We start from the raw sequence: 9,352 nt of genomic DNA on the forward strand, positions 1-9,352 counted from the left end.
GCCACACTTCTGCTCGCTCTGGGTTCAGATCAGCAGAACCTGTAGGCGAGGCTTTCTGTTGGGCTATATCTACCCTTTTTTCACCAAACATACTAGTTTCTTTTGACATCTCTTCCTTTCTCTTTTCATGTTAGCTATTTCAGAATGAATGTTTCCTCAATTTCTAGACGATTGTTTGGAAAGAACAGTCACCCACGAGTCCCGAGTCATTGGCTTCAGCCCCTCCCATGCTACCTGTGGCAGGACCCCAGGAAGACCACCCCCTTCCACTCCCCCATGTGAGACGCTTGAGGCGAAGCGCTTGGCACATTGGAACACTGTGCAAAGCTGAGGAAATAATTATGTTCCCGTTTATGAAACAATGCATTATTTTAACTCTCAGACACCATACAGAACTATTTTTATTCTTCTTTTAATGAGTTAGGGTTAGAGAAGAATAGTGGCTTGATGAGATGATTATACATATTTTCCATGTATTTTATGAATAAGAATTTAGGATTCCTCTTCCAAACTGTGGCAGGCCCTGGAGAGAGGGCGTAAGGGAGTCTGAGTGGGACATTTGCTGGGAGTCAGGTCCGGGGACTGGTGGCTTTGAGAAGGGAACTTGTTGCTGAAGGATGGGGGGCGGGGGAGATGGCCCATGGAGCAAGGTGACTTCTGGCTGCTGTCTCTGAATTGCCCTGGCACGTGCTCATCCTGTCTCTCCCAGGATTGCTATGGAAACCCAGATGGAGTCATTCCCTCCGTGTCAGGCTTTTCCTGGGTGTTTTTACTCCTAACCTCAAAGCTTACAAATCATTCTTTCCTACATGGAGAGCGGGTGATTCTCCTGGGCCCTGTCTGGGCAGGTGACTGACAAGTCAATTTGGTCAGACAATTGCTTGGGCTGATTATTCCACTGAAGGGAGTTCCTTGTTTTGGCTCTGGGCAAACTGGGTTTGAGCTGGGACCGGAGCAGGAGGTTTGGGGATCAGGAAGGCCAGGAAGAGGATCCGAGTGGGCCCTCTCTTTTCCGGGAGGGGCTGAGAGGGGAAGTTGAGGCTCTAACACCCCCAGGTGTGAAGCAGGCAGCTCAGGGCATGGAGATGGGGATGGTGGTGGTGGCGGCATCATTCCCATTTTAAAGATGACTAACGGAGGCCAGGGAGCTGAGCTACTTCCCCCAAAGCCACACGACTGAGGCAACTGAACGAGAACTTGAAGGCTTGGCCCTGAGCACAGTGCTCTTTCTGTGCCTGTATCGAGGGAGAACTGGAAGTGACAGTTGCCTGATTCTTGGTGTCTGCCTCCTTGTGATGAGGAAGGAGAAATAGCCAATGTTCATAAAACTGCAGCCAATGTTGTCCAAAAACCCGAGCGTGATTTTTTTCAAGAGAACTCATGACAAATCTGCATGTAAGGCGACCCAGGACTTTGGGGCGCCCCTGGATGAAACCACCTGCTGGACAGGGAGCTCAGGCTGTGAAAGGGCCACTGAGGCCGAGAGGAGAAGGCCTGCTCCTGGAGGATGAGAAACCTGGGGTTTCCTCTCACTCCTGGCCTGGCCATGGGACCCTGTGCAAGTCCCCAGGCTGCACTGGCCTCCCTGCTCCTCCTGCCCCAGAGTCAGTGTTCTCTGTCCACTCAAAACTGACCAGGAGGCCCAGCCCTGAGCTGCTGTGTTCTCACCTAGAAGTAGCTCTTACCAGCCTTGTCTAGAGAGAGAGGCCCTGCTGGGGTCCTGAACAGGGTCTCTTGGTCCGAGGCGACCTAGACCATCATTTTGCCATGGGAGTGATTGGCAGCCCCACCTCAGGCTCAGTCCCAGCTCAGGCCCCAGGACCCCTCCACACCCGCCCAGGCTTAGGGAGGAGGGACTGAGGCCATTCTAGTGTCCCCGAGAACTCAGCAGCAAGGCTTGAGTTGCTAGTCTGGTCCTGCCTTCATGTACTAATGTTACAAATGTTAATAATAATCATTCTAAGCTATGCCCAGCCGGCGTGGCTCAGTGGTTGAGCGTTGACCAAGAGGTCATGGTTCAATTCCCAGTCAGGGCCTAAGCCAGAATTGTGGGCTCAATCCCCAGTGTAGGGCATGCAGCAGATAATCAATCAATTATTCTCTCTCATCATTGATATTTCTATCTCTCCCTCCCTCTCTTTTCCTCTCTGAAATAAATAAAACTATATTTAAAAAATAAAAAAATCATTCTAGACCAAATATTGTGCTCATGTCACATTAATTTCTCTAGCAATTATAAGAGGTAGGTTTTATTTCCATTTTATGAATGAGTAAACTGAGAAACAGAGTGGCTAAATGGCTTGCCTGAGATCCCCAAATGCGTGAGTGTTTATGGAGCCAGGAGTAGAGGCTAGTTTGGTCTACATCCCGAATTTTTCCTCTGAACCACACACAGGCTACCTTATCCATTGCGCTCAGTTCACATACTCCGGTTGCAGCTCCTTGGTCAGTGTGGACGCACCTTGAGCACCTGGTTGGGTGTGGGAATCACCTAAGGTTCTGTCACCATTGATGTCAATTGTCATGCTCCTGACAGTCTCATCTGCTGAGCATCCCCTGACTCTTGGTTCCCTGGAGTTAAGATACAGGCTCCTGGCGTCCATTCATCTGCTGAAGGTGGCATTGCCTGTTCTAATCCTTGGCCCTCTCTGGGCTGAATAAACTTCCAGCCCCAGTGCTCATGCTCTGATTCTAAGGTTCTGAGTAGCAGAGTTCCCTGGCCTAACTGAGACGGGCTACACAGAAAGCTTGCAGGAGGAGTCTTAGCACCTTAGCACACTAAGAAAGATACCTTCCCAGAAAGGAAAACACCTCTTATTTTCTTCCAGTAAATCAAGAATGGGAGGTGCATTTGTTTAATGGGCTCTGTCCACAGCCGATCCAATTTGGTAAGTGACTGGGGGTGGGGTGGGGAAAGATGCTGACCTGACACTTCGGAGAGTGAACTCAGAGAAGGGTCTTAGGCGGTGATACACATGGGAGTGTGAGCAGAAGAAGCAGAGGACCTAATTGTGGGCCAGGGTTTCCTGTCCCTCCCGCTGTGACACATACACAAACACACATGCACATGCACATGGACACACACATGTGCACTTCTGTGTCTATGCTGTGCTGCCTTTTCCTTCTGGCTCTTGATCTGAACTTCCGCCACATGTCTTTCCACCTGTCTGTCAGCCTGTTGGAATCACAGCTCACCAGGATTCAGAGGCCAGACTCACCCATCAAAGTAGACAAGTAATGAGCATGTTGGGGTGGACAGGCATTCAGACTGAAGGATGAGAAGGGTGGTGGACAGAATAATGACCCCCCTCCCTGCAAGATGTCTACATCTCACTCCCTGGAATGTGAATGTGTTACCTTACATAGCAAAAGATGTATTAGATGTGATTAAGTTAAGAGTCTCAAGATGAAATTATCCTGGATTATCAATATGGATCCAAATGTAATCACAGGGGTCCCTGTAAGAGGGAGGCAGGCAGGTGAGAGCCAGAGAGAAGATGTAGTGAGGGAGGCAGACGCTTGAGACGTGCACTTTGGCGATGGTGGAAGGGGCCATGAGCCAAGGCATGGAGGCAGCTTCTAGAAGATGGGAAAGTGAAGGAAACAGATTCTCTTGCGAAAGCTTTAGCTGCTGACATCTGATTTAAGCCTTATATAGCTTTTATTTATTTGTTATTTACTTATTTATTTATTTGTATGGAATCAGCTCACACGATTGTGGAGGCTGGCAAGTCCCACAAGCTGCTGTCTGCAAGCAGGAGACCTGGGAAGCTGGCAGTGTAATTGCAGTCCGAGTGTGAAGGCCTGAGAACCTGCTGAGCTGAAGGTGTAAACCCCAGTCTGAAGGGCAAAGGAGATGAGATGAGATATCTCAGCTCAAGCAGTGAGGCAGGAAAAAGGGGAGATTCCCCCTTCCTCTGCCTTTTGTTCTATGTAGGCCCTCAGCGGATTGGACGAGGCCCAGCAACACTGGGAGGACAATTGCTTTAGTGAGTCCACAGATTCAAATGCCCACCTCATCAAAAATGCCCCCAAACACACCCAGGAATAAGGTTTCATCTGGGCACCCCGGGCCAGTCAAGCTGACACATAAAATTAACCACCACCGAGGGCGTGGTTAGATCAGAAGTCAGACTGGGGCGGTGGGCTTGACCCAGTCCATAGACGCTGCTGGCATGTCACAGTTGTTTTTTTTTAATATTTAGACTAACTTTTACATATAATTACATTTCCCGTTAAGTGTGAAGTTCTGATTTATCTTAAAATGTGAGGTGATCTGTCAATACTAGACCCAAACCCCTGCTTATTTCAGAGCCTCCCAGCCAATTCTGGTTGGAGGTGGAGCCTTCCCCGGGGGGCGGGGGGGCGGGAGCAGGCCCTGTAGCTAAAGAGGTGCAGCCACACTCACCCAAAAGGAGACGTGTAGGCTTTTTAGATCTGGCCTCGGGGAGCCCCAAGAGAAAGCTCCTCACAGCACTCGGCCTCCAGATGCGGTTTGACAAGTGCCAAGTGCAGCGGAACCCTTAGCCACATTGATCCGGACACTAAACTCCTATTAATGTAGTCACAGAAGGCAATTGCTTTCTGGGCAGCCACTCAGAGCTGACAGCTGACAGCTGACACAGACCTTCCCGTCAGACAGAGGCACCAGACTGCCCCGGGGGAGCCCCTGAACCTGACTTCCCTGCCTGGTGCCAAACCTCCAGCAGGCTCTGCACTCTGACCTCGCCAGTGTGTGCCTTCACCTCCGCTGCCCTTCAGTGCTGTCCTGCACTGGACCTAACCACATACAGAAGGGCCACAAGATCCCGGTGCGGGGCTGAGAGTGTGCTGCCTGCCCCCACCCCTGTGGCTGACTTCCCCACTCACTTCCTGGGGGCCCTGACCCTCTGGCTTCCTCCCTCAGCACATCCTAGCCCCCTGGGTGACCTCGTTGAGATGTCTTCCTGGTTCTCTCTCAGACTCACTCAGATGGACACGGTTATGGTTCTGACCTCTGGCCCTAAGCAGCTTGGCTGAGGCAGAGCCATCCCTTGGCTCTTGCTCTGTGGGGTCTGTCACTGGCCAGGTTGCCCCTCAGCCACAGCAGCACAGCACACTCTCCCGTCACCAAGGCGTATCCGTCTCACTTCCTGCTGTCTCTTGCATTTGTCCATTTCTCTCCATCTCCATCCTAACCATCGCCTTCTCACTTGGACTGTTACCTAACCTCCTACCTGGGTTTGCTGTTCCAGGTGTTGCTCTTTCAACCCATTCTCCAACAGCAACCAGAGCGCCTTCTTTAAAGGCAAATCTGGCCACCGTCACCTGTTCAGAATCCTTCACTGGGTCACCACTGGCTTCAGGACAAAGCCTGGGGACCAGGCACCCATGACTTGGCCTCTGATCCCTCCTCCAGTCTCTCGGCTCAGCAGCATCCCCCTACCCCTGCCTCATGTCCATGTTCTAGCCTCACTGGTCTATTTGCAGGATCCATTGTTCTCCCCGAAATGTGGACTTCCGTGCATATTATTCTCTTTGGACGGCATCTGCTCCTGTCCCACACCCTTCACCTGGATGCTTAACCTCTCAGTGTGGGTGCCACTCCCCCCACACCCCAGGCTGGGATCCCAGCCCAGCGCTCCTATGAGACCTGACCTTCTAGTCATGGCACTTGCCGCCCTGCATGGCGATTGCTTCCTGAGTTGCCTGTCTTCCCCACCAGCTGTAACACCATCAAGTCAGGGACCATGTGTGCTCTGCTCTCCATGATATCCCACTGCCTGGCGTAAGTCTGGACACAGCAGGTGCTTGATGTGTGTATAGGACTGAAGGAAGGAAGGAGGGGTAATGAGGGCAAAGCCAAGAGCAGAGAAAGCCCATGCGGGTAGATAGAGACCTTCCTGCATGTTGATCCCAAGTCCCCTTTAATCGACACCCTGTGGCTGCATCCCGTGCAGGGAGTTCTCCCGGTGAGGGGTGGGTGAGGAGCAGATTGTGGGAATCTTACCAACTGCAGCACGACCTTGTCCCCACTTCTCCGCCTTGTCCATGGAGAGAGCGTGGGAGACGTTACCAACTGCCTCACCTGCTTCGCTTAGTCCAGGGACATTATTGCCCCCAAACCAGGGAGTGAGCTCGACTGGTGTAACCGGTGTCAGGAAGAACAGAGAATGCCAAGCTCAGCTGTGTTAATACTGACCCTCCTCCCTGAGAGACGGCAGGGATCGGCTGGAGCTCACCTCCATGGGGTGGGCAAACAGCAAAGACCTGAGCTCTAGTCTTCCATGTGGGGCTGTGTGACTTGAGGCAAATTTCTTACCCTCTCTGAGCTTCCTTTTCATGTTACCTAATTGACAGGGCCGTTCTAGGACTCATCTCTCATTACTGTGGGGCTGGAGAGGGGCAGGGCCCGGGCTTCTCTAGGTGGGACTGCCTACTGCTCAGCACGTGGCCTTGCCCATTAATAACAGCCCTGAAAACATGACTGTTGAGCTGAAAAGCTCTTTGCAACCCCCCCAGATTCCGGACTTTAAAAATCCTTCATGAGTGAGGCGCTTGAGTGGGGCTTTGAAATGCACTCTGTCCTCACTAACTGGACAATTGCCGCATGTCACTGATGTGTGTTATTATTTCCTCTGCTACAGTGCGTGTCCTTTTAGAAGAAAATTAGGACTGTCAAGCACCATTATGTGATGAACCCCGCAAAGGGGCAGCCAAAGGCAGTGCATCAAGCTCACATCCGGCAGAGGTAGCTACGGGGAGTGTTCACCTGGGGCCGTCACCGCTGATGTGAGGAGGACAGCTCCACGCAGAGGTTTCCCTCTCGGGGACTCTCTCCCCGCTGGTCCCTGCAGCGGAGGGAAGAATTTGGTACGATCTCTGGCTTGAGGACAGAACCCACCTCTGAAGGTGCCCAGACTCCCCTGCCCGCCTCCTACACAGAAACCTGCACAAATGAGAAAGGCTGAAGGGCAGGCAGGCACCGTGATGGGAATGTCTCCCTCCGGCCCCTCAGATGTCATGGCCCCATCATGTAACCCTTAAGAGGGCGGTCCCTTTTGGATCTGAGCAAACAGACTTGGGAAGAGCAGAACTGGACATGTATGCGCTCTCCATGCGCCTGCTGCCTGCCTTGCGGGGCCTGTGAAATACTGATGGGGAGGCCAGCGAGGGAGGGGCACGGGGGCTCTTACCCAGGGTGGGAGGGGGCCAGCCTGGGACTCTGGGGATTGGCCAGCCACTCAGACATGGTCCTTCCTTTCTCCTTGTGTTGGCTGGTTGCTGGAAGGGGCCACCCTTTCATTGGCCTGGATAGACGGGACACACAGTCCTGCGGTGGTGGCTAAGGAATGGCAGCTTCGCGCTTCGTCCTCACGGGCCTGCTCAGTGGCTGAGAGTCCCATAAGCCCCACAATGTTCTCAGGGCTGCCCTGTCCCTTTACTGCTCTTCCTCCTCCCCTCCCTCCTCCTCCTCTACTCCCCTCCTCCTCCTCCTCCTTCTCCTCCTCCTCCTCCTACACCATCACCACCACCACCACCACCACGTCCCTCCTCCCCTGGGACAGCACATGGAACTGGGAGAAGCGAGGGCCGGTCTCACATGTGAGGGAATAAAGGCTGAGCTGTGACGGTCCTGTCTGCTTCACAAAGAGAGGTTTCATGTAGTTTTTGGCATTTACAAATCCTTTGTGAAAAGGTCACCTGTTCTTGGAATCCTTTATTAATGCTGAAGACTGGCCCCGGAAATGTCATGTCTTTTTACCATGATATTTACTCAAAAAAGTATGACTAAGCATCTGGACCTGGACTGGGCTGGGGGATCCTCAAGGGACAAATGGATGCCGATCTCCCTGGAGCTGTTGGGGCTTCACCTCCCCACCCAGAGCCCGAGTGAGGGAAAGAGAGAGGGACAAGGGCCACACACCCTGGGCATCTGCTGCCCACTTCTCTCTGTCATCCCAGTTCTTTATCACCTCCACGGCGAAGACCCACATGCTAGAGCTGAAAAGGATATTGGAATCAATGCCCTCATTTCACAGTTGTGGAGACTGAGGCCCAGAGAAGGGGAGGTACCTGCAGTGACCCCAGCAAGTAGGGGCAGAGTGGAGACTAAAACCACGAGTCCTGGCTCCCGGGTCAGCTCCCTTTCTCCCAGGCTGTCACCTGGTCTCACTCTCACACTGAGCCTATCTCTCTATCTCTATCTCTATCTCTATCTCTATCTCTATCTCTATCTCTATCTCTATCTCTATCTCTATCTCTATCTCTATCTCTATCTCTATCTCTATCTCTATCTCTATCTCTATCTCTATCTCTATCTCTATCTCTATCTCTATCTCTATCTCTATCTCTATCTCTATCTCTATCTCTATCTCTATCTCTATCTCTATCTCTATCTCTATCTCTATCTCTATCTCTATCTCTATCTCTATCTCTATCTCTATCTCTATCTCTATCTCTATCTCTATCTCTATCTCTATCTCTATCTCTATCTCTATCTCTATCTCTATCTCTATCTCTATCTCTATCTCTATCTCTATCTCTATCTCTATCTCTATCTCTATCTCTATCTCTATCTCTATCTCTATCTCTATCTCTATCTCTATCTCTATCTCTATCTCTATCTCTATCTCTATCTCTATCTCTATCTCTATCAGAAAAAATAATCTATCTACACTAATAAAAGAGAAACATGCAAATTGGTGTCACCCCACTACGCCCATCAGCCAATCAGATGAGTATGCAAATTAACCCAAAAAAGATGGCATCTAATTAGCATACACAGGCATGGAGCAAAGACTGAAGATAATGTAGAAGGAAGCAAAGCGCTGCAAAAGGGAGCGAAGCTGTGGAGAAGCAAGTGGGGCTGCGGAGGTGGGAGGGAAGCACGTGGGGCGGCGGAGGCGGGAGCTCACTTCTCTGCTTTGCTCTGGCTGCAGGAAGCCCTATTCTTGCAGGAATCTTCCAGCAACAGGCCTCTAGTCCTATCCTATCTAATAAAAGAGAAACATGGTCATTAGTGTACGACCGCTACCCTCCCCATTGGCTAATCAGGGCGATATGCAAATTAACTGCCAGCCAAGATGGTGGCCTGGAGCCAGGCAGCTGGAAGCGAACATGAGGCTTGCTTGCTTCAGTGACGGAGGACTCCAACGTTCCCCGCCTGCCTTGCTGGCCTCTGAGCTTGCAGTTTGAAACATTTTAACAAACATAGAAGCTAAACAAAACCCCAGAAACCTGCTTTCAGCCGGCCGGGATCTCAGAGCTGGAGTTATACATTGTTTCGATTATAGAACCCAAACAAACCAGATACCTGCTTTCAGCAGCAGAGGCCTCAGAGCTGGAGCCAGAGCTAAAGCTGGCCCAGAAT

The sequence above is a fragment of the Myotis brandtii genome, unplaced genomic scaffold (genome assembly GCF_000412655.1).
Source record: "Myotis brandtii unplaced genomic scaffold, ASM41265v1 scaffold1223, whole genome shotgun sequence".
Classification (NCBI taxonomy): Eukaryota; Metazoa; Chordata; class Mammalia; order Chiroptera; family Vespertilionidae; genus Myotis; species Myotis brandtii.